The 24967-nt window shown below is 39.2% G+C and overlaps 1 long non-coding RNA gene across 1 annotated transcript in view; it reads left to right on the forward strand.

The window, feature by feature from the left end:
• LOC129395480 (uncharacterized) overlaps positions 1 to 24967 on the forward strand; it is a 39947-nt gene that overhangs the window by 5746 nt on the left and 9234 nt on the right. The window contains exon 2 of the long non-coding RNA XR_008622914.1: positions 12799 to 12957. This is a non-coding gene — a long non-coding RNA (uncharacterized LOC129395480). The remainder of the gene's footprint in view (positions 1 to 12798; positions 12958 to 24967) is intronic.

A 24967-nucleotide genomic window follows, 5' to 3' on the forward strand; every position in this document is an offset into this window, starting at 1 on the left:
GGATCACTTGAGGCTATAAGTTTGAGACCAGCCTAAGCAGCATAGTGAGAACCCTGTCTCTGCAAAGAAAAACAAAACGGTGAGGTGTGGTGGCATACGCCAGTAGGTCCAGCTACTCAGGAGGCCAAGGTGGGAAGATCACTTGTGCCCAGGACTTTGAGGTTGCAGTGAGCTGTGATTGCACCACTGCACTCCACCTCTGGGAAAAAGAGCAAGACCTTGTCTCTAAAAAAAATTAAATTTTAAAAAATGAAGTATATTCTGATAAACTAAGAAGTATATGGCAAACCATAGAGCAACCACTAAGAAAATTTTTAAAATGTGAAAAAAATCATCAAAAATTTTATTAGGATATATTTACTTAGTACAAAAGAAAGCAGGAAAGGAGGAATAGAACAAAAAAGACATGAGATATCAAAACCAAATTAATATAGATATAATTCCACCTACATCAATACTAACATTACATGTAAATGGATACATGCCACTTCTGTCATGAGAGCATGAGGAACTTTGTGAACCAGCTCACAGTGAAACTGGTGAAAATTATATAAACAACCATCTAAAGTCTCTGGAAATGTTTCTGATGACATAAAACAAATGAAAAATCATTTATTCAAGAAAAAGCTACTAAAATTTTAAGAACAGTGAAAGTTTGTGGTAAATGAACCAAAACCCACTCTTCCAACCCTGCCTCCCAGCCCAGTGAAGAGGTGAGCTCTACTCTAGACTGAAACATCCAAAAATACAAGACTCCTTATTCCTCCTAGATCTCAGTTAGAGGGCTATCTTCCTAGGAGGAGCAGGACATAACCATTTCTCATGCTTCCCCCAATTACCTGTTGCTGAGGCTAAGTTCTGGTTTAGTGTGGCCAAGAGGTGGTGGCTCCTTTTTTCCACCCAGCCCCTAACCATAGGACAAAGCTAAATCTTGGGCATTGGTGCTACTGAGCATACTGGGGCATCGATCTCCCTGACCCTGGATTGAGTGAGGAGCAGTAGATGCATTCTAAGAGAGGCAAGCTAAAGAGATTAAGGGCTATTGTCTCCTTCCTCCACCAAGCACTCATGTTCTCAAGCAGAGATATCAGAGAGAATTATGCCATTGTTCCAGTCTCCAGGACCAGAATTGTGGCTCAGAGATTCTGCCCTAAGGGAAAGGTAGGTCTTAGAAGAGAGAGCTCTGAATCTCTCCCTAAAATAACTGACTTTATTTGCAACTGAGTGTGGAAAAATTCAAGCCTAAGGGTGCTCTCAAGAACAAAGAAGGTTATGGTAAAAGAAAATTGGGGGAAATTGGTAAATTTATTAAAATTATAGGCTAAACTGTAGGCCAACCAGTTTGCTGGAGAGAAAACAGAGAGAAAGGGCAGCAAAAAAGTCCTCCAAGAGTCAGAGCAAGTCTTAAACACTAACCTAAGAAAATATTCCTACTAAGGTGCCCAAATTTGATTGGATCAGTCTGTGAAGCAATTTATGCCCCAGGGTGTTGTCGAAAACAAAAGAGCAATCAGCCGGTAATTAGCGTGATTTAAGAGCTGGCTGTGGTCAGGGAAAGAGGCAGTTAAAGGGAGCCCTGCCAAAATCAGTGTTATCCCAGGGTGATTATGTGCCTACCCAAGGCTGTACCCCCTGAGGAACAACATCAGCAGTTTCACACAATGAAGTTAACAAGCACACAAAAATAATAAGACCTGGAGTGGGAAGAACAAGTACCCAGGGTTGGTACAATATATTATCTAAAATAACCTAGTTTCTAACAAAAAATTATGAGGCATGCAAATAAACAGGAAAGTATAAACTATACACTATACACCAATACCAAAAGAGCAGGCAACAGAAACTGCCTATGAAAATTACCAGATGTCAGATTTAGTAGACAAAGTCTTCAAAGTAACCATGATAAATATATTTGAAGGACTAAAGGAAACTATTATTAAAGAAATGAAAGAAGGTATGATGTCAATGTCAAATCAAACAGAATATAAATGAAAAGGAAATATTTTTAAAAATGAAATAGAGATTCTGGTGTTCAAAAGAACAATAATTGAAATGAAAAACTCACTAGAGGGAAAAAGAGTCCATTCGAACTGGGAGAATAAAGAATTAACACACTTGATAACAGATTAATAGAGCATATTAACTCTAAAGAGCAGAGAAAACAAGAATGAAGAAAAATGAAGATGGCCTCAGAGAATTATGGGATATTATATGCACCAACATATGTGTAAGGGGACTATTAGAAGGAAAGAATGAGAAGGAAGCAGAAAAAAAAAGAAATAATGGCTAAAAACTTCCCAATTTATTGAAAAACATTAATCAACACATGCAGAAAGCTCAATGAACTGCAAGTAAGATAAATGCAGAGATCCGCAAGCTGACATATTATAATAAAAATGCTAGAAGACAAAGAGAAAATCTTGAAAGCAGCAAGAGAAAAATGACTCATCACTTACAAACTTACAAAGGAAGATTAAAAGCTGACTTCTCACCAGAAACAATGGAGGCCAGAAGGCAGTGTGATAACATACTCAATGTGCCCAATGAAAACATTCATTAAACAAAAGTCATATATTCAGCAAAGCTAACTTTAAAATTGAAGGTAAAATAAACTTTTCCAGATAAAGTGAGAAAAATTTGTTTCTAGCAGACCTACATTACGAGAAATACCAAAGAGAGTTATTTAAGCTGAAAGCAACTGAATCCAGAAAGTAATTCAAATCCACACAAAAAACAAAAAGCAATGGTAAAGATAGTTATGTAATTATGAAAAGCAGTATAAATGCATATTTATTCTCCTTTCTTAAATTATTTAGAAAACAATTTTATGAAACAATGTGTATGTAATGCATAGTTCACCCTATAACATATAGAAATATTATGTATCTGCCAATAACAGCAAAAAGAAGATGGATTGGAACAAAGCCGTATTGGGGTATGGAAGTAATTCCAGATGGCACCTTAAATCCACAGGGACAGATGCAGAGAACAAGAAATGATAAATAGGATTAATATAACAAGGCCGGGTGTGGTGGCTCACACCTGTAATCCCAGCACTTTGGGAGGCCAAAGTGGGCAGCTCATCTGAGGTCAAGAGTTCGACAACAGCCTGGCCAACATGGTGAAACCCTGCCTCTACTAAAAATAAAAATAAAAAAATTAGCCAGGCATGGTGGCACACACCTGTAGTCCCAGCTACTCGGGAGGCTGAGGCAGAAGAATGGGTTGAACCCAGGAGGCGGAGGTTGCAGTGAGCCAAGATCACATTGTGCCACTGCACTCCAGCCTGGGTGACACAGTGAGACTCTGTCTTAAAAAAAAAAAAAAAAAAGAAAATTAATAATTTAACAAAAGCTATAAATATATACTAGCTTTTCTTAGCTTCTTTAAAAGTATACATATATATAAATAATTATAACAATGTATTGTTTGGTTTGTAACATTTATAGATGTAACCTGTATAACAATAACAAAACAAAAAGGAAGGAAGTAAAGTAAAGCAAATACAGAAATAACATTTTTGTCTCCCAACAGAATTAAATTAGTATAAATTGGAAGCTGATTCTGATGTATAAGGTAAGTTCTAGATCAATAGCTAAGGAGATAACAAAAATGTATTGTAAAAAATCATTAAAGAAATTAAAATTCTGCATTAGAAAAGATTCACTTAATCTGAAAGAAGGTGGTATAGAAGGAATAGAGAAACAAACAGAGCACCATGCATAAAGAAAACAAAAAGTGACATGGCAGATATAAATTCAAATATATTAATAATATCATTAAGTATCAATGAATTATGCTGGGTGTGGTGGCTCATGCCTGTAATCCTAGCACTTAGGGAGGCTAAGGTGGGAGAATAGCTTGAGCCCAGGAATTTGAGGTTACAGTGAGCTATGATAGTGCACCGTACTCCACTCCAGCCTGGGCAAAGAGTGAGACTCTGTTTCTAGAAAAAAAAAATGAATTAAACAATCCAATCAAAAGGCAGATGTCAGTCTGGGTTAAAAAAACAACAACAACAACATAATTCAACTATATGCAATCTACAGAAGAGACACTTTATTTTTTAATAGAGATAGGGTCTTGCTATGTTGACCAGACAGGTCTCAAACTCCTGGCCTCAAGTGATCCTCCCATCTTGGCCTCCCAAAGTGCTGGGATTACAGATGTAAGCCACCATGCCTGGCCCAGAAGAAACACTTTTTATTCAAAGATACAAATAGGTTAAAATTAAAATGATGGAAAAACTAATAACATGCAAACAGCAAGCACAAGAAAGCTGGAGTGGCTGTACTGGTATCAGAAAAAATAAAATTTAAAATAAAAAGTTATTAAAAATAAAGAGGGACATTTTATTATGATAGAAGGATCAATACACCAGGACAATATAATGATTATAAACATACATACACCTAACAGCACAGTACTAAAATACATAAAGCAAAAACTGATAGGAAGATTTAAATAGACAAATCAGCAATAATAGTTGAGGGTTTCAATACTTTATTTCAAATAATAAATGGAACAATCAGGCAAAATATCAACAAGGAAATAGAACACTTGAACATACTATGAGACAACTGGACCTAATAGACATCAAGAGACACTCCACTCAATGAGAACGGAGTATACATTCTTCTCAAGTACATATGGAACATTCTCCAGGATATACCATATGCGAGGCCATAAAACAAACCTTAATAATTTTAAAAAAACAAAAGTAATACAAAAAATTATTAAGCCAAGGAGGCTGAAGTGGGAGAAACACTTGAGCCCAGGAGTTCAAGACCAGCCTGGGCAACATAGCAAGATTCCATCTCTAGAAAAACAAAACAGTTTAAAAAAAAAAAAAAGAAATAATACAAGTTGTTTGTGGTGGTGCATGCCTGCAATTCTAGCTACTTGTGAGGCTGAAATGGGAGGACAGTTCAAGCTCAGGAGTTTGAGGCTACAGTGAGCTGTGATCATGCCACTGCACTTCAAGCTGGGCAGAGTGAGACCCTATCTCTATGTATAAAAGAAAAGAGGCTGGGTGCAGTGGCTCATGCCTGTAATCCTACCACTTTGGGAGGCCAAAGTGGGCAGATCATGAGGTCAAGAGATCGAGATCATCCTGGCCAACATGGTGAAACCCTGTCTCTACTAAAAATACAAAAATTAGCTGGGCATGGTGGTGCATGCCTGTAGTCCCAGCATCCTGTACTCAGGAGGCTGAGGCAGGAGAATCACTTGAACCCGGGAGGCAGAGGTTGCAGTGAGCCGAGATGACGCCACTGCACTTTGGCCTGGTGAGGGAGTCAGACTCCATCTCACAAAAAAAAAAAAAAAAAAAAGAAAAAGGAAAAAGAAATAATCCAAAATATGTTCTCTGTCTATAATGGAAAGAAATTAAACATCAATAACAGAAAGAAAATTGAAAAAACTCACAAATATATGAAAATTAAATAGCAGGCCAGGCGTGGGTGGCTCACGCCTGTAATCCCAGCACTTTGGGAGGCCAAGGCAGGTGGGTTGCGAGGTCAGGAGTTCAAGCCCAGCTTTACCAACATGGTGAAACCTCGTCTCTACTAAGAATACAAAAATTAGCCGGCATGGTGGCACGTACCTGTAATCCCAGCTACTCAGGAGGCTGAGGCCGGAGAATCACTTGAACCTGGGAGGCGGAGGTTGCAGTCAGCCAAGATCGTGCCACTGCACTCCAGCCTGGGTGACAGAGTGAGACTCCATCTCCAAAAAAAAAAAAAAAGAGGTCCGGGAACAGTGGCTCACGCCTGTAATCCCAACACTTTGGGAGGCCGAGGCAGGTGGATCAGGAGGCCAGGAGTTCAAGACCAGACTGGCCAAGATGGTGAAACCCTGTCTCTACTAAAAATACAACAATGAGCTTGGTGCAGTGGCAGGCGCCTGTAATCCCAGCTACTTGGAGGCTGAGGCAGGAGAATCACTTGCACCTAGGGGGCGGAGGTTGCAGTGAGCTGAGATCATGCCACTGCACTTCAGCCTGGGCAACAGAGTGAGACTCCGTCTCACACACACACACAAAAAAAAGAAAATTAAATAGCACATTCCTAAATAATCAGTCAAAGAGGAATCAAAAGAGAAATTAGAAAATTACTTTGAGATGAATACAATAAAGGCTGACCAAGGGGAAAAAAAAGAGAGAAGGCTCAAATTACTGAAATCAGGAATAAAAGAGATGTTACTGCCAAACTCACAGAAACGAGAGAGGGTTATAACATAATATTGAGAAGAATTGTATGCCAACCAATTAGATAACCTAAATGAAATGGACAAATTATTGGAAATACATAATCTATCAAAATGGACTCAAGGAAAAAATAGAAATTCTAAATATATTTATAATACAAATATTGAGCTAATAATTTTAAAAAAAAAACAACCCTTTCAACACATAAAGCCTACACATATATGGCTTCACTGGTGAATTATAGCAAACATTTAAAGGAGAATTAATAGGCTGGGCATAGTGGCTCACGCCTGTAATCTCAGCACTTTGAGAGGCCAACATGGGTGTATTGCTTCATTCCAGGAGTTCGAGGCCAGCTTGGGCAACATGGTGAAACCTCATGTCCACAGACAAAATACAAAAATTAGCTAGGTGTGGTAGTGCATGCCTGTAGTCCCAGCTACTAGGGAGGCTGAGGTGGAAGGAACGCTTGAGCCCAAGAGATCAAGGCTGCAGTGAGCCATGACCACACCACTGCACTCCAGCTTGGGTGACAAAGTGAGATTCTGTCTCAAAATAAATAAATAAATAAATAAATAAACAAATAGATAAATAAGAATTAATGGCGATTCTTTAAAATTCTTCAAAAACATGAAAGAGAAGTGAACATTTCCCAACTCATTCTATAAGGCCAATATTACCCTGATATCAAAAGCAAACAAAAATATCATAAGAAAAAAAACCTGTAGGTTTTTTTTTTTTTTTTTAGACAGAGTCTCACTCTGTCACCAGGCTGGAGTGCAGTGGCACGATCTCAGCTCACTACAACCTCCGCCTCCCGGGTTCAAGCGATTCTCCTGCCTCAGCCTCCCAAGTAGCTGGGACTACAGGTGTGTGCCACCACGCCCGGCTAATTTTTGTATTTTTAGTAGAGACGGGGTTTCATCAGATTGGCCAGGATGGTCTTGAACTCTTGACCTCATGATCTGCCAGCCTCAGCCTGTGCTGTGATTACAAAGTGCTGTGATTACAGGCGTGAGCCACCGCGCCCAGCCAAAAAAAACCTGTACATTTTTATCTCTTATGAATATAGATGCAGAAATCTGACAAAATACCAGTAATATAAATTCAAACATATAAAAAAGATTATAAACTATTATCAAATGGGATTTATCTAAGGAATGCAAGGTAAGTAAAATGTGTGAAAAACAATTAATGTAATATACGGTATTTATAGAATACAAGACAAAACCCACATGACCATCTTTTTTTTCTTTTTAATTTTGCTTTAAGTTCTGGAATACATGGGCAGAACATGCAAGTTTGTTACATAGGTATACAGGTGCCATGGTGGTTTCTGCAACTGTCAACCCATCATCTAGGTTTAAAGACCTGCATGCATTAAGTATTCGTCCTAATGCTTTTCCTCCCCTTGCACCCCACCCCCTGACAGGCCCCAATGTGTGATGTTCCACTCCTGTGTCCATGTGTTCTCATTGTTCAACTCCCACTTATGAATGAGAACATGCAGTGTTTGGTTTTCTGTTCCTGTTTTAGTTTGCTAAGAATGATGGCTTTTAGCATCATCCTTGTCCCTGAAAAGGACATACACTCATTCTTTTTCATGGCTGCATAGTATTCCATAGTGAATATGTGGAACATTTTCTTTATCCAGTCTATCATTGATGGACATTTGGGTTGATTCCAAGTCTTTGCTATTGTAAATAGTGGTGGAATAAACATACTTGTGCATGTGTCTTTATGGTAGAATGATTTATAATCCTTTGGGTATATACTCAGTAATGGGATTGCTGGGTCAAATGTTATTTCTGGTTCTAGATCCTTGAAGAATAGCCACACTGTCTTCCACAATGGTTGAACTAATTAGCACTCCCACCAACAGTGTAAAAGCATTCCTCTTTCTCCACAGCCTCACCAGCATCTATTCTTTCCTGACTTTTTAATAATCACCATTGTAACTGGTGTAAGATGGTATCTCATTGTGGTTTTGATTTGCATTTCTCTAATGACCAGTGACGATGAGCCTTTTTTCATATGTTTCTTGGCTGCCTAAATGTCTTCTTTTGAGAAGTGTCTGTTCATATCCTTCACCCACTTTTTGATGGGTTTTTTTTTTCTTGTAAATTTGTTTAAGTTCCTTGAAGATTCTGGATATTAGACCATTGTCAGATGGGTAGCTTGCAAAAATTTTCTCCCATTCTATAGGTTGTCTGTTCACTCTGATGATAGTTTCTTTTGCTGTGCAGAAGCTCTTTGGTTTAATTAGATCCCATTTGTCAATTTTGGCTTTTGTTGCCATTGCTTTTGTTGTTTCAGTAATGAAGTCTTTGCCCATGCCTATGTCCTGAAGGGTATTGCCTAGGTTTTCTTCTAGGGTTTTTATGGTTTGGAGTTTTACATTTAAGTCTTTAACCCATCTTGAGTTAATTTTTGTATAAGGTGTAAGGAAGGGGTCTGGATTCTGTTTTCTGCATATGGCTAGCCAATTTTCCCAGCACAATTTACTGAATAGGGAATCCTTTCCCCATTGCTTGTTTTTGTCAGGTTTGTGGAAGATCAGATGGTTGTAGATGTGTGGTGTTATTTCTGAGGTCTCTGTTCTGTTCCATTGGTCTGTATATCTGTTTTGGTACCAGTACCATGCTCTTTTGGTTACTGTAGACTTGTAGTATAGTTTGAAGTCACGTAGCAGGATGCCTCCAGCTTTGTTCTTTTTGCTTAGGATTGTCTTGGCTTTACAGGCTCTTTTTTGGTTCCATATGAAATTTAAAGTAGTTGTTTTTAATTCTGTGAAGAAAGTCAATGGTACGTTGATGGGAATAGCATTGAATCTATAAATTACTTTGCGCAATATGGCTATTTTCATTATATTGATTCTTCTTATCCATGAGCATGGAATGCTTTTCCATTTGTTTGTGTCCTACTTTATCTCATTGAGCAGTGGTTTGTAGTTCTCCTTGAAGTGTTCCTTCGCATCCCTTGTAAGTTGTATTCCTAGGTATTTTATTCTCTTTGTAGCAGTTGTGAATGGGGGTTTGCTCATGATTTGGCTCTCTGCTTGTCTATTGTTGGTGTATAGAAGTGCTTGTGATTGTTACACGTTGATTTTATATCCTGAGACTGTGCTGAAGTCAATTATAAGCTTAAGGAGTTTGTGGATTGAGATGATGGGGTTTTCTAAGTACACAATCATGTCATCTGCAAACAGAGACAATTTGAATTCCTCTCTTCTTATTTGAATACTCTTTGTTTCTTTCTCTTGCCTTATTGCCCTGGCCAGAACTATGTTGAATAGGAGTGGTGAGAGAGGGCATCCTTGTCTTGTGCCGGTTTTCAAAGGGAATGTTTCCAGCTTTTGCCCATTCGGTATGATAGTGGCTTTGGATTTGTCATAAATAGCTCTTATTATTTTTAGATACATTCCATCAATACCTAGTTTATTGAGAGTTTTTAGCATGAAGGGATGTTGAATTTCATCAAAGGCCTTTTCTGCATCTATTGAGATGATCCTGGTTTTTGTCATTGGTTCTGTTTATGTGATGGGTTATGTTTATTGATTTGTATATGTTGAACCAGCCTTGCATCCCAGAGATGAAGCCGACTTGATTGTAGTGATTAAACTTTTTTTAAAAAAGAAAAAAGAAAAAAGAAAAAGAAAGAAGAAAAAAAAAAGAACAAAGAATAAAAAAAAATAAAATAAAATAAAATAAAATAAAATAAAATAAAACTTTTTGATGTGCTGCTGGATTCGGTTTGCCAGTATTTTATTGAGGATTTTTGCATCAATCATCAGGGATATTGGCCTGAGATGTTCTCTTATTGTTGTGTCTCTGCCAGGTTTTGGTATCAGCTGGCCTCATAAAATGAGTTAGGGAGGAGACCCTCTTTTTCTATTGTTTGGAATAGTTTCAGAAGGAATGGTACCAGCTCCTCTTTGTACCTCTGGTAGAATTCAGCTGTGAGTCTGTCTTGTCCTGGGTTTTCTTGGTTGGTAGACTATTAATTATTGCCCCAATTTCAGAACTTGTTATCGGTCTATTCAGGGATTCAACTTATTTCTGGTTTAGTCTTGGGAGGGTGTATGTATCCAGGAATTTGCCCATTTCTTCTAGATTTTCTAGTTTATTTGCATAGAGGTTTTGTAGTATTCTCTGACGGTAGTTTGTATTTCTGTGATATCCCCTTTTTCATTTTTTATTATATCTATTTGATTCTTCTCTTTTTTCTTCCTTATTTGTCTAGCTAGTAGTCCATCTATTTTGTTAATCTTTTCAAAAAAACCAGCCCCTGGATTCATTGATTTTTTGAAGGGTTTTTTGTGTCTCTATCTCCTTCAGTTCTGCTCTCATCTTAGTTATTTCTTGTCTCCTGCTAGCTTTTGAATTTGTTTGCTTTTGCTTCTCTAGTTCTTTTAATTGTGCTGTTAGGGTGTCAATTTTAGATCTTTCCTACTTTCTGTTGTGGACGTTTAGTGCTATAAATTTCCCTCTTAACACTGCTTTAGCTTTGTCCCAGAGATTCTGGTACGTTGTCTCTTTGTACTCGTTGGTTTCAAAGAACTTACTTATTTCTGTGTTAATTTTGTTATTTACCTAGTAATCATTCAGAGGCAAATTGTTCAATTTCCATGTAGTTGTGCGGTTTTGAGTGAGTTTCTTAATCCCGAGTTCTAATTTGCTTGCACTGTAGTCTGAGAGACAGTTTGTTATGATTTCAGTTCTTTTCTGTTTGCTGAGGAGTGTTTTTCTTCCAATTATGTGGCCAATTTTAGAATACGTGCTATGTGGCACTGAGAAGAATGTATATTCTGTTGATTTGGGGTGGAGAGTTCTGTAGATGTCTATTAGGTCTGCTTTGTCCAGAGCTGAGTTCAAGTCCTGAATATCCTTGTTAATTTTCTGTCTTGTTGATCTGTCTAATAATGACAGTGTGGTGTTAAAGCCTCCCACTATTATTGTGTGGGAGTCTCAGTCTCTGTAGGTCTCTAATAACTTGCTTTATGAATTTGGGTGCTCCTGTATTGGGTGCATATTTATTTAGGATAGTTAGCTTTTCTTGTTGCATTGATCCCTTTACCATTATGTAATGCCCTTCATCTTTTTTGATCTTTGTTGGTTTAAAGTCTGTTTGAGAGAGTAGGATTGCAACCCCTGCTTTTTTTGCTTTCCATTTGCTTGGTAAATATTCCTCCATCCTTTTATTTTGATCCCATGTGTGTCTTTTCATGGAAGATGCGTCTACTGAATACAGCACACTGATGGATCTTGACTCTTTATCCAATTTGCCAGTCTGTGTCTTTTAATTGAGGCATTTAGCCATTTACATTTAAGGTTAATATTGTTATGTGTGAATTTGATGCTGTCATCATGATGTTAGCTGGTTATTTTGCGCATTAATTGATGCAGTTTCTTCATAGTGTCATTGGTCATTATAATTTGCCCTGTTTTTGCAGTGGCTGTTACTGGTTTTTCCTTTCCATGTTTAGTGCTTCCTTCAGGAGTTGTTGTAAGGCAGGCCTGGAGGTGATAAAATCCCTCAGCATTTGCTTGCCTGGGAAGAATTTTATTTCCCCTTTGCTTATGAAGCTTAATTTTGCTGGATATGAAATTCTGGGTTGAAAATTCTTTTCTTTAAGGATGTTGAATTTTGCCCCCACCCCCTTCTGGATGTAGGGTTTCTGCAGAGAGATCTGCTTTTAGTCTGATGGGCTTCCCTTTGTAGGTAACCTGACCTTTCTTTCTGGCTGCCCTTAACGTTTTCTCCTTTGTTTCAATCTTGGAGAATCTGATGATTATGTGTCTTGGGGTTGTTCTTCTCGAGGAGTATCTTATTGGTGTTCTCTGTATTTCCTGAATTTGTATGTTGGCCTGTCTTGCTAGGTTGGGGAAGTTCTCTGGGATAATATCCTGAAGTGTGTTTCCCAACTTGGTTCCATTCTCCCCGTCACTTTCTGGGACCCCAATCAATTGTAGGTTTGGTCTTTTCACATAGTTCTGTATTTCTTGGAGGCTTTGTTTGCACTTTTCATTCCTTTTTCTCTAATCTTATCTTCATGCCTTATTTCAGTAAGTTGATCTTCAGTCTCTGATAGCCTTTCTTCCACTTGATCGATTCAACTATTGATACTTGTGTATGCTTCATGAAGTTCTCGTGCTGTGTTTTTCAGCTCCATCAGGTCATTTATGTTCCTCTCTAAAGTAGTTATAGTAGTTAATAGTTCCCGTATCCTTTTATCAAAGTTCTTAGCTTCCTTGTATTGGGTTAGAACATGCTCCTGTAGCTCAGAGGAGTTTGTTATTATCCACCTTCTGAAGCTTACTCTGTCAATTCACCAGTTTCATTCTTCATCCAGTTTGTGCCCTTGCTGGAGAGGAGTATGATAATTTGGAGGAGAAGAGCCATTCTGGTTTTCGGAATTTTCAGTATTTTTGTGCTGGTTTTTCTTCATCTTTGTGGATTTATCTACTTTTGATCTTTAAGGCTGATGACCTTTGGATGGGGTTTTGGTGGGGGGTCCTTGATGTTGATGTTGATGTTGTTGCTTTCTGTTTGTTAGTTTGTCTTCTAACAGTCAGGCCCCTCTTCTGCAGGTCTGCTGGAGTTTGCTGGAGGTCCACTCCAGACCCTGTTTGCCTGGGTATCACCAGCAGAGGCTGCAGAACAGCAAAGATCACTGCCTGTTTCTTCCTCTGGAAGATTCCTCCCAGAGGGGCACCCACCGGATGCCAGCTGGAGCTCTCCTGTATGAGGTATCTGTCAGCTCTTGCTGGGAGGTGTCTCCCACTTAGGAGGCATGGGGGTCAGGGAACCACTTGAGGAGGCAATCTGTCCCTTATCAGAGCTGCTGCGCTGTGCTGGGAGAATCCTCTTGTCAGGATCAGCTGCTCTCTTAAGAGCCAGCTGGCGGGCATGATAAAATCCACTGAAGCTGCACCCACAGCCACCCCTTCCCACAGGTGCTCTGTCCCAGGGAGATGGGGGTTTTGTTTGTAAGCCTCTGACTGGGGGTGTTACCTTTTCTTCAGAGATGACCTGTCCAGTGAGGAGGAATCTAGAGAAGCAGTCTGGCCACAGCCGCTTTGCTACACCCAGCCCAGACCTCCCAGCCTCCTTAGCACTGTCAGGGAAAAACTGCCTACTAAAGCCTAAGTAATGGCTGACACAGACCCTACCCCCCCACCCCACCCCCAACCCCGCCACCAACCTTGATCATCCCAGACTTCAGACTGCTGTGCTGGGAGTGAGAATTTCAAGCCAGTGGTTCTTAGCTTGCTGGGTTCTGGGAAAGTAGGACCCACTGAGCGAGACCACTTGGCTCCCTAGCTTCAGCCCCATTTCCAGGGGAGTAAGTGTTTCTGTGTCACTGGGGTTCCAGGCGCCACTAGTGTACAAAAAAACAAAAAAAACAAAAAAAACAAAAAAAAACCTCCTGCAGCTAGCTTGGTGTCTGCCCAAACAGCCGCCCAGTTTTTTGCTTGAAACCTAGGGCCCTGGTGGTTAGGCCCACAGGGGAATCTCCTGATCTGCAGATTGCAAAAACTGTGAAAAAAGCATAGTATCTGGGCTGGGTAGCACAGTTCCTCATGGCTTCCCTCGGGTGGGGAGAGGGAGGTCCCTGGCTCATTGCACTTCCTGGGTGAAGCGATGCCCCACCCTGTTTCTGCTTGCCCTCCGTGAGTTGGACCCACTGCCTAACCAGTCCCAATGAGATGAAATGGGTACCTCAGTTGGAAATGCAGAAACACTCGCCTTCTGCGTTGGTCTTGCTGGGAGCTGCAGACCGAAGCTTTTCCTATTTGGCCATCTTGACCCCTTGACCATCTTAAAGTTGCAGAAAAAGCATCTGACAAAACGCAACACTCCTTCATGATAAACACACACACACATACACACACACACACACACACACACACACACTGAATAAACTAGGAATAAAAGGGAACTACTTCAACTTGACAAAAGGCATCTATAAAATACCCCACAGCTAACATAATACTTCATGGGGTAAAGACTGAGCTTATTCTTAACTGATCTTAGGGATTAAGCTCAAAAAGGATGTCTCTTTTCATCACTTCTGTTCAACATTTTATGGCAGGTTCCAGCAAGGGCAATTAGGCAAGAAAAATGAAATAAAAGACATCCTGTTTAGAAAGGGAAGATAAAAACTCTATTTATAGATGCCATGATTTTTTATGTAGAACATCCTAAATGATCCATTAAAATCTATTATAATGAATAAATGAGTTATGTAAATCTTCAGGATAAAAAAAATCAATGTACAAAATCAGTTGTATTTTTGTATACTTTCAATGAACACTCTGAAACTAAAATTAAGAAAGCAATTCCATTCACAGTAGCACCAAACAGAATCAAATAGTTGAGAATAAATTTAACCAAGGCCATTCAAGGCGTCTACACTAAAAACCACAAAAACATGTTAAAAGCAGTTAAAGAAGACCTAAACAAATGCAAAGGGAGCCTATGTTTATGTATCAGAAGACTCACTGTTGTTAATACTGCAATACTTTCACAGGCATTGCATTAATTTACAGACATATTAATGATACAATGTGTGTAAAAATTCCAGGTGGTTTTTCCCCCCCAGAAACTGGCAAACTGATCCTAAAACTATTTTGGAAATGAAAAGTACCAGAATAGTCAAAAGAGACTTGAAAAAGAACAAAGTTGGAGGACTCACTTCTTGATATCAAAACTTACTACAATGTTTTAGTATTTAAGACAGTGAAGTATTGGCATAAGGATAGACATAGATCAATAGAAAATAATTGGGGGTATAGAAGTACACCTTCGCATTTCTAGTAAATTGACTTTTGACAAGAATGTCAAAAGAATTTAATGGGGGAAGGAATAAGGAATAGTCTCTTCAACAAATGGTGCTAAAACAACTGGATATCCACATGAAAAAGTATGAATTTGGAGCTCTACTTCACACCATATACAAAATGAACTCAAACTGGATCAAAGACATAAACGTAAGAGCTAAAACTATGAAACCATTAGAAGAAAGCATAGACATACATCTTCATAATCTCGGAATTGAAAATGGTTTCTTAAATATGATGCCAAAAGCTCAAGTTAAAAAAAATGTATATATATATATATATATATATATATATATATATAGGACTTCATCAAAATAAAATACTTTTGTGCCTCAAAAGGCACTATCAAGAAAATGGAAAGAAAATCTACATAATGGGAAAATTATTTGCTAATTATGTATCTGACATAAGGAGCTTGAATATGTAAAAATCTCTTAGAAATTAAAAAGGTAAATAACCCAACTAGAAAATAGACAAAAAAAATTGAATAATTACATGAAAAGATCCTCAGCCTCTTTAGCCAAAAGAGAAATATACATCAAAATTACTTCATACACAGTATAATGACTGTTATCAAATAGATAACGAATGTTGACACAGATGTGGCAAAATTGGAACCTTCATATGCTACCGATAGGAATGTAATTTGGAACCTTCATATACTGCTTTGGAACATTATTTGGCAGTTCCTCAATTATGTAAACAGAGTTACCCAACAATTCCACTTCTGGATATATACTGAGGAGAATTAAAAACACATATCCATCTCAAAAATTGTACATGAATTTTCATAATAGCAAGAAAGTGGAGACAACTTAAATGTCCATCGACTGATGAATAGGTAAACAAAATATAGCATATCCACACAATAAAATATTATTCCAGAATTTAAAGAGAAGAAGTACTGATACATAGTATAAACATGAATGAACTTTGAAAATACTATACTAAGTAAAAGAATTCATTCACAAAACACCACATATGACATGTCCAGATTAGAATAATTATTAAGATAGAAAGTAGATTATTGGTTGCCTAGGACTGAAAGGCTTGGGATAAAATGAGGGTGATTGCCAATTGATGTGGGTTTTGGGGGGGAAGTGATGAAATGTTCTAAAATTGACTGTGGTAAGACATAGAGAAACTGGAGCAAGATGGTGGGATAGGACTCTTCAGCAGTCATCTCCCTGCAGAAACAACAATTTGAACAATTCTCCATACATGAAAATACCTTCACAAAATCTAAGAGAACCAGATGAGAGATCACAGTAGTTGGTTATAGCATCATAAAAAAAAGACGCATTGGAGAGGGTAGAAAGAACAGTGTGACATTACCTGCATTACCTCTCCCACAACTTCATGCAACACAGAGTGGGGACACATACCATCCTTTTTGGGAAAAGAGAGAAACTTTGCCTTAGATCCCAATACCGGGCCTGCCACAGTAGAACCCAGCACTGGGCACACCCCATGGTACCTGACTCCAGACTGGTGCCTCAGACTGAGGCTACAAACCTGCCTTGTTGCCAGAGGAAAACACTTAACCCCTGCAAAATGAACTCAACTTTTAGCCTGCATCACTGATGGCCAACTACAACTGTAAAAAGAGACAAAAAATATTATATAATGATAAAATGGTCGATTTAGCAAGAGGATATAACTATTGTAAATATATATGCACTCAGCATTGAAGCATCTGCACACATGTGCAAATATTAATCAATCTGAAGGGAGAGATAGACTGCAATATAATAATATTATGGGGCTGCAACTCATCACTTTCAACAGTGGAAAGATCATCCAGACAGAAAGTCAACAAAGAAACATCAGATTTAAACTGTACTCTAGAACAAATGTACCTAACAGATATTTATATAATATTCCATGCAACAGCTGTAGAATACACATTCTTCTCAACTGCACATGGAACACTCTGGGAAAAAATATATATTTTAGTCCACAAAACAAGTCTTAACAAATTTAAGAAAATTGAAATCATATCATGTATTTGTTTTATTTTTTTGAGACAGGATCTCACTCTGTTGCCAAGGTTGGAGTGCAGTATTGTGATTATGTCTTACTGCACACTCCACCTCCTAGGCTTAAGTGATCCTCCCACCTCTGCTGGGACTAGAGGTGTATACCACCATGCCTGCCTAACTTTTTAATTTTTTTTTTTTTTTGTGGAGACAAGATCTCACTATGTTTTCCTGGCTGATCTTGACCTCCTAAGCTCAATCAGCCCTCCCACCTCAGCCTCCCAAAGTGCTGGCATTACGGGCATGAGCTACACTCCCTGGCCTCAAATATCTTTTTGACAAAAATAGTATAAAACTAGATTCAATAACAGAAGGAACTGCAGAAAATACATAAATACATGTATATTAAAAAACATGCTCCTGAATAACCAATGGATCAATAAAGAAGTTTAAAGGGAAATTAAAATTATTTTTCAGATATTACCTGCATTACCCCTTAAGGTCATTATTCCATGAAAATGGAAACACAATGTACTAAAACCTAAGAGATACAGCAAAAGCAATTCTAAGAAGGAACTTAATAGCAATACACACCTATATCAAAAAAGAAGAATAATCTCCAATAAACAACCTAATGTTGCATCACAGGGAATAAGAAAAACAAGAACAAACTAAACCTAAAATTAGTAGGAAAAAAGAAATAATAAAGATTGAAGCAGAGATAAATAAAACAGAATCTGTAAAAACAATATGAAAGATCAATAAAATGAAGAGTTGGTTTTTTTGAAAAGATAGACAAAATCAACAAACCTTTAACCATACTAAGAAAAAAAGAGAGGAGGCTCAAATAGATAAAATAAGAGATGAACAAAGAGATATTAAAGCTCATATCACAGAAATACAAAGGGTCGTAAGAGACTAGTATGAACAATAACATGCCAACATTTGATAACTTAGAATAAATGAATAATTTATTCGACACATATCCTACCAAGACTGAATTATGAAAAATAGAAAACCTAAACAGAGCAATAATAAGTAAGAAGATTGAATCAGTAATGAAAAATCTCTCATTAAAGAAAAGCACAGGGCTGATGGCTTCACTGTTGAATTCTACCAAAGATTTAAAGAACTAGTACCAATACTTTTCAAACTCTTCCAAAAAATTGAAGAGGAGGAAATACTTCCAAACTCATTCTATGAAGCCAGCCTTACCATAATATCAAAACCAGACAAAAAAGGAAAACTGTAGGCCAGTATCATTCATGAACATAGATGTAGAAATTTTCAAAAAAATATGAGCAAACTGAATTCAGTAACATATTACAAAGATCATTCATCATGATCAAATGAGATTTCATCCCAGGGATGCAGGGTGGGGTCAACATATGCAAATCAATATACATAATATATCATAGTAACAGAATAAAGTATAAAAATGTTATGATCATTTCAATACATGCAAAAAAAATTTGAAAAAAATCCAACATCTTTTCATGATAAAAACTCTCAACAAATTAGGCATAGAAAATATGTATCTTAGCCAGGCATGGTGGCTCACACCTGTAATTCCAGCACTTTGGGTGGCTGAGGCAGGCAGATCACTTGAGGTCAGGAGTTCTAGACCAACCTGGCCAACATGGTGAAACCCCGTCTGTACTAAAAATACAAAAAATAGCTGGGTGTGATGGTGCACACCTGTAATCCCAACTACTTGGGAGTCTGAGACAGGAGAATTGCTTGCACCCAGGAGGTGGAGTTTGTAGTGAGCCAAGATCGTGCCACTGCACTCCAGCCTGGATGACAGAGTGAGACCCTGTCTCAATGAAAAAAATAAAATAAAAAAGAAAATATATATCTTAACAAAATAGATGCCACCTATGACAAATCTACTGCTAACCTCATATTCCACAGGGAAAAACTGAAAGCTTTTTTCTCTGATATCTAGAACAAGACAAGAATACCTACCTTTGCCACTTCAATTTAACATAGTCCTAAGTCCTATCCAGGTCAATTATGAAAGAGAAAGAAATAAGACAGTGAACTATCTGAAAAAGAAATAAAACAATCTCATTTATAATAGCCACAAATAAAAATCCGTAGGAATAAAGTTATCCGAGGAGGTAAAAGATCTCTATGCTGAAAACTATAACACACTGATAAAAGTAATTGAGGAGAGGAGAAAAAAACGGCTGATGGGAGACAGGGCTAACATGCAGCTCCTGCTTAGATGGACAGAACAGCATCTGGACACTCACACTGTGAACTTTTGCTCTAAGAACTACTGCAGAAGCATAACAAAAAACAAAAACAAAAAAATTCACGGACCCTTTGAAAGAAGTGGCTTTCCGCTGTGAATGTTGCAAGACAGACAAAACCCCTGAAGACAAAAACATACTCTCTTGGGAGCGCTATGGCCCTGCCCATCACCTGAGAAACCCAAGTATTCATTCAGGCCAGTGTAGGACAAGATTATATTCCTCTTCTACTCCTGCAGCTAATACTCCCTTGAAAGCACCACCTCCTGGCTAAAAGCCAAACAACTCAAGCCATTACAACAACTCGTAACAGAAGAAACCTGCTCCAAAGAAGGATAAAACAACTAATTCCACCACCTGCAACACCCTGGGTAGACAGAGTGTTGCACATGACAACTTCACTGCTAACATAACCAGCATTTGAGAAAACCAGACACTAAACAAAACTACAACCAAGGACTCCCACAGAATTGACTTAACTCCACTGCCACGTTCACTGGAACAAGTGCTGGTATCCATGGCTAGGAGACCTAAAGATGGATCACATCACAGGTCTCTTTGCAAACATTCCCCAGCAACAGTCTGGAGACTGGTAGCCCCACTAGGTGGCTAGACCCAGAAGAGCAATAACACTCATGGCAGTCTGGCTCTCAGGAAGTTCTATCCATAAAGGAATGGGGAGAGTACCACATAGAGGGATCACCTCATGGGACAAAAGAATCTGAACAGCAGCCCTTGAGTTCCAGATATTTCCACTGAAACAGTCTGCCCAAATGAGAAGGAACCAGAAAAGTAATTCTGGTAATATGACCAAACAAGGTTCTATAACACCCCCAAAAGATCACATTAGCTCTCCTGCAGTGGATTCAAACCAAGAAGAAATCTCTGAATTGCCAGATAAAGAATTCAGAAGATTGATTATCAGGATACTCAAGGAGGCACCAGAGAAGGATGAAAACCAATTTAATGAAATTTTAAAAATAACAAAGAATATGGATGAAAAAGTCTCCAGAGAAATAGATCTCATAAAGAAAAGACAATCACAACTTCTGGAAATAAAAGACACACTGAGAAAAATGTGAAATACACTGAAAAGTTTCAACAATAGAATCAAACAAGTAGAAAAAAAGAACTTCAGAGCTCAAAGACAAGGTTTTTAAATTAACCAAATCCAACAAAACAGAACAAAAAAAGAAGACTAAAAAAATAAGCAAAGCCTCCAAGACATTTGGTATTATGTTAAATGACCAAACATAAGAATAACTGGTGTTCTTGAAGAAGAGAATAAATCTAAAAGTTAGGAAAACATATTTGAGGGAATAATTGAGGAAAACTTCCCTAGTGTTGCTAGAAATCTAGACATCCAAATACAAGAAGCTCAAAGAACACCCAGGAAATTCATTGCAAAAAGATCATCACCTATGCACATAGTCATCATATTATCTAAAGTCAAGGTGAAGGAAAGAATCTTAAGAGCTGTGATGCAATAGCATCAGGTAACTTATGAAGGAAAACTTCTCAGATTAAGAGCAGATTTCTCAGCAGAAACTCTTTAAGCCAGAAAAGTTTGGGGTCCTATCTTTAGCCTCCTTAAAATAATGATCAGCCTCAAGTTTTGTATCCATCAAAACTAAGCTTCATAAATGAAGGAGAGATGAAGTCTTTTTCAGACAAACAAATGCTGAGAGAATTGGCCATTACCAAGCCAGTACTAAAAGAAATGCTAAAAGGAATCCTAAATCTTGAAAAAAACCTCAAAATCCATCAAAATAGAACCCCCTTAAAGCATAAATCTCACAGAACATATAAAACAATAACACAGTGGGAAAAAAAAACAAGATATTCAGGCAACAACTAGCATGATGAATAAAACAGTATCTTATATCTGAATACTAACATTGAATGTAAATTATCTAAATGCTTCACTTAAAAGATACAGAATGGCAGAATGAATAAAAATTCACCAATCAAGTGTCTGCTATCTTTAAGAGACTTGCCTGACACATAAGGACTCACATAAACCTAAGGTAAAGGAGTGGAAAAAGATATTCCATGCAAATGAAGAAAATTGAGAAGGAATAGCTGTTCTTATATTAGAAAAAACAGAGTTTAAAGCAACAACAGTTAAAAAAGACAATGAGGGACACTATATCATGATAAAAGGATCAGTACAACAGGAAAATATCACAATCCTGAATATATATGCACCTAACATGGGAGCTCCCAAATTTATATAACAATTACTAGTAGACAAATTAATGAGATAGACAGCAACACAAAAATAGTGGAGGACTTTAATATTCCACTGAAAGCACTAGACAGGTCATCAAGACAGAAAGTGAACAAAGAAACAATGGACTTAAACTTTACCCTAGAACAAATGAACTTAACAGATATTTACAAAACATTCTACCAAAGAACTGAAAAGTATACACTCTTTACAACAGCACATGAAACTTTCTCCAAGATAGACCATATGATAGGCCACTGAGACTCAGTACATTGTTAAAAATCTAAATTATTTGTTTTATTTTATTTTATTTCATTTTATTTTATTTCTTTTTATTGAGACAAAATCTCCCTCTGTTGCCCAGGCTGAAGTGCAGTGGCACAATCTCAGCTCACCACAACCTCCACTTCCTGAGTGCAAGCAATTCTCCTGGCTTAACCTCCTGAGTAGCTGGGATTACAGGTGTGTGCCACCACACCCAGCTAATTTTTGTATTTTTAGTAGAGATGGGGTTTCACCATGTTGGCCAGGCTGGTCTCAAATTCGTGACCTCAGGTGATCCACCTGCTTCAACCTCCCAAAATGCTGGGATTACAGGTGTGAGCCACCACGCCTAGCCAGAAAATTGAAATTATATTAAGTATCTTCTTAGACCATGGTGGAATGAAATGGAAAATTAACTCCAAAAGGAACCCTCAAAACTATACAAATACGTGGAAATTAAATAATCTGCTCCTAAATAATCCTTGGGTCAACTATGTTATCAAAATGGAAATTAAAAAATTATTTGAACTGAATGATAATAGTGACAAAACCTGTTAAAACCTCTGGGATACAGCAAAAGTGATGATAAGAGAAATGCTCATAGCATTAAGTGCCTACATCAAAAAGTCTGAAAGGGTACAAACAGACAGTCTAAGCTAACACCTCAAAGAACTGGAGAAACAAGAACAAACCAAAGCCAAACCTAGCAGAAGAAAAAAAAAATAATAAAGATAAGAACAGAACTAAATTAAATTGAAATATAATTATACAAAAGATAAAAAAAGCTGGTTTTTTGAAATGATAAGCAAAATTGATAGACAATTAGTGAGATTAACCAAGAAAAGAAGCGAGAAGGTCTAAATAACCTTAATTAGGAACGAATGGGAGATATTACAACTGATACCACAGAAATATGAAATATTATTCAAGACTACTATGAACACCTTTATATGCACAAACTTGAAAACCTAGAGGAGATGGATACATTCTTGAAAATATACAACCCTCCTAAATAAAGCCAGGAAGAAATAGAAACTCTGAACAGACCAATAACAATTCACGACATTGAAACAGTAATAAAAATTGCCAACAAAAAAAGTCCAGGACCAGATGGATTCACAGCTGAATTCTATCAGACATTCAAATAAGAATTACTACCAATCCTACAGAAACTATTTCAAAAGATAGAGGAAATCCTACTTAAAACATTCTATGAAGCCAGTCATTACCCTAATACAAAAACCAGGAAAGGACATAACAAAAAGGAAAACTACAGAACAAATATCCCTGATGAACAGAGATGCAAAAATTCTCAACAAAATATTAGCTAACCGAATTCAATGCATATCAAAGAGATAATACACCATGATCAAGTGGGTTTTATGCCAGGGATGCACAGTGAGTGTAACATATGCAAGTCAATACATATGACACACCACATAAACAGAAGTAAAAACAAAAATCATGATCATCTCAATAGATGCAGAAAAAAGCATTTAACAAAATCCAGCATTCGTTTATGATTAAAACTCTCAGCAAAAATGGTATAGAGGGGACATACCTTAAGGTAATAAAAGTGATCTATGGAAAACACACAGCCAATATTATACTGAAGAGATAAAAGTTGAAAACATTCCCCTGAGACCTGGAATAAGACAAGGATGAGCTCCCTCTCCCTCTCCCTCTCCCTCTCCCTCTCCCTCTCCCTCTCCTCACGGTCTCCCTCTCCCTCTCTTTCCACCGTCTCCCACTGATGCCGAGCCAAAGCTGGACTGTACTGCTGCCATCTCGGCTCACTGCAGCCTCCCTGCCTGATTCTCCTGCCTCAGCCTGCCGAGTGCCTGTGATTGCAGGCGCGCGCCGCCACGCCTGACTGGTTTTCGTATTTTTTTGGTGGAGACGGGGTTTCGCTGTGTTGGCCGGGCTGGTCTCCAGCTCCTAACTGTGAGTGATCCGCCAGCCTTGGCCTCCCGAGGTGCCAGGATTGCAGACGGAGTCTGGTTCACTCAGTGCTCAATGGTGCCCAGGCTGGAGTGCAGTGGCGTGATCTCGGCTCGCTACAACCTCCACCTCCCAGCCGCCTGCCTTGGCCTCCCAAAGTGCCGAGATTGCAGCCTCTGCCCGGCCGCCACCCCGTTTGGGAAGTGAGGAGCGTCTCTGCCTGGCCGCCCATTGTCTGGGACGTGAGGAGCCCCTCTGCCTGGCTACCCAGTCTGGAAAGTGAGGAGCGTCTCTGCCCGGCCGCCATCCCATCTAGGAAGTGAGGAGCACCTCTCCCCAGCCGCCATCCCATCTAGGAAGTGAGGATCATCTCTGCCCAGCCGCCCATCATCTGAGATGTGGGGAGCGCCTCTGCCCCGCTGCCCCATCTGGGATGTGAGGAGTGCCTCTACCCGGCCACGACCCCGTCTGGGAGGTGAGGAGCATCTCTGCCCAGCCGCTCCGTCTGAGAAGTGAGGAGACCCTCCGCCTGGCAACCGCCCCATATGAGAAGTGAGGAGCCCCTCCGCCCGGCAGCCACCCCGTCTGGGAAGTGAGGAGCGTCTCTGCCCGGCAGCCACCCCATCCGGGAGGGAGGTGGGCGTCAGCCCCCACCAGGCCAGCCGCCCCATCCGGGAGGGAGGTGGGGGTGTGAGCCCCCCACCCGGCCAGCCGCCCCGTCCAGGAGGGAGGTGGGGGGGTCAGCCCCCCGCCCGGCCAGCCGCCCCGTCCGGGAGGGAGGTGGGGGGGTCAGCCCCCCGCCCGGCCAGCCGCCCCGTCTGGGAGGTGAGGGGTGCCTCTGCCTGGCCGCCCCTACTGGGAATTGAGGAGCCCCTCTGCCCAGCCACCACCCCGTCTGGGAGGTGTACCCAGCAGCTCATTGAGAACGGGCCATGATGACAATGGCGGTTTTGTGGAATAGAAAGTGGGGAAAGGCGGGGAAAGGATTGAGAAATCGGATGGTTGCCATGTCTGTGTAGAAAGAGGTAGACACGGGAGACTTTTCATTTTGTTCTGTACTAAGAAAAATTCTTCTGCCTTGTGATCCTGTTGATCGGTGACCTTACCCCCAACCCTGTGCTCTCTGAAACATGTGCTGTGTCCACTCAGGGTTAAATGGATTAAGGGTGGTGCAAGATGTGCTTTGTTAAACAGATGCTTGAAGGCAGCATGCTCGTTAAGAGTCATCACCACTCCCTAATCTC

Source organism: Pan paniscus, chromosome X (assembly GCF_029289425.2).
Source record: "Pan paniscus chromosome X, NHGRI_mPanPan1-v2.0_pri, whole genome shotgun sequence".
In the NCBI taxonomy this organism is placed as follows: domain Eukaryota; kingdom Metazoa; phylum Chordata; class Mammalia; order Primates; family Hominidae; genus Pan; species Pan paniscus.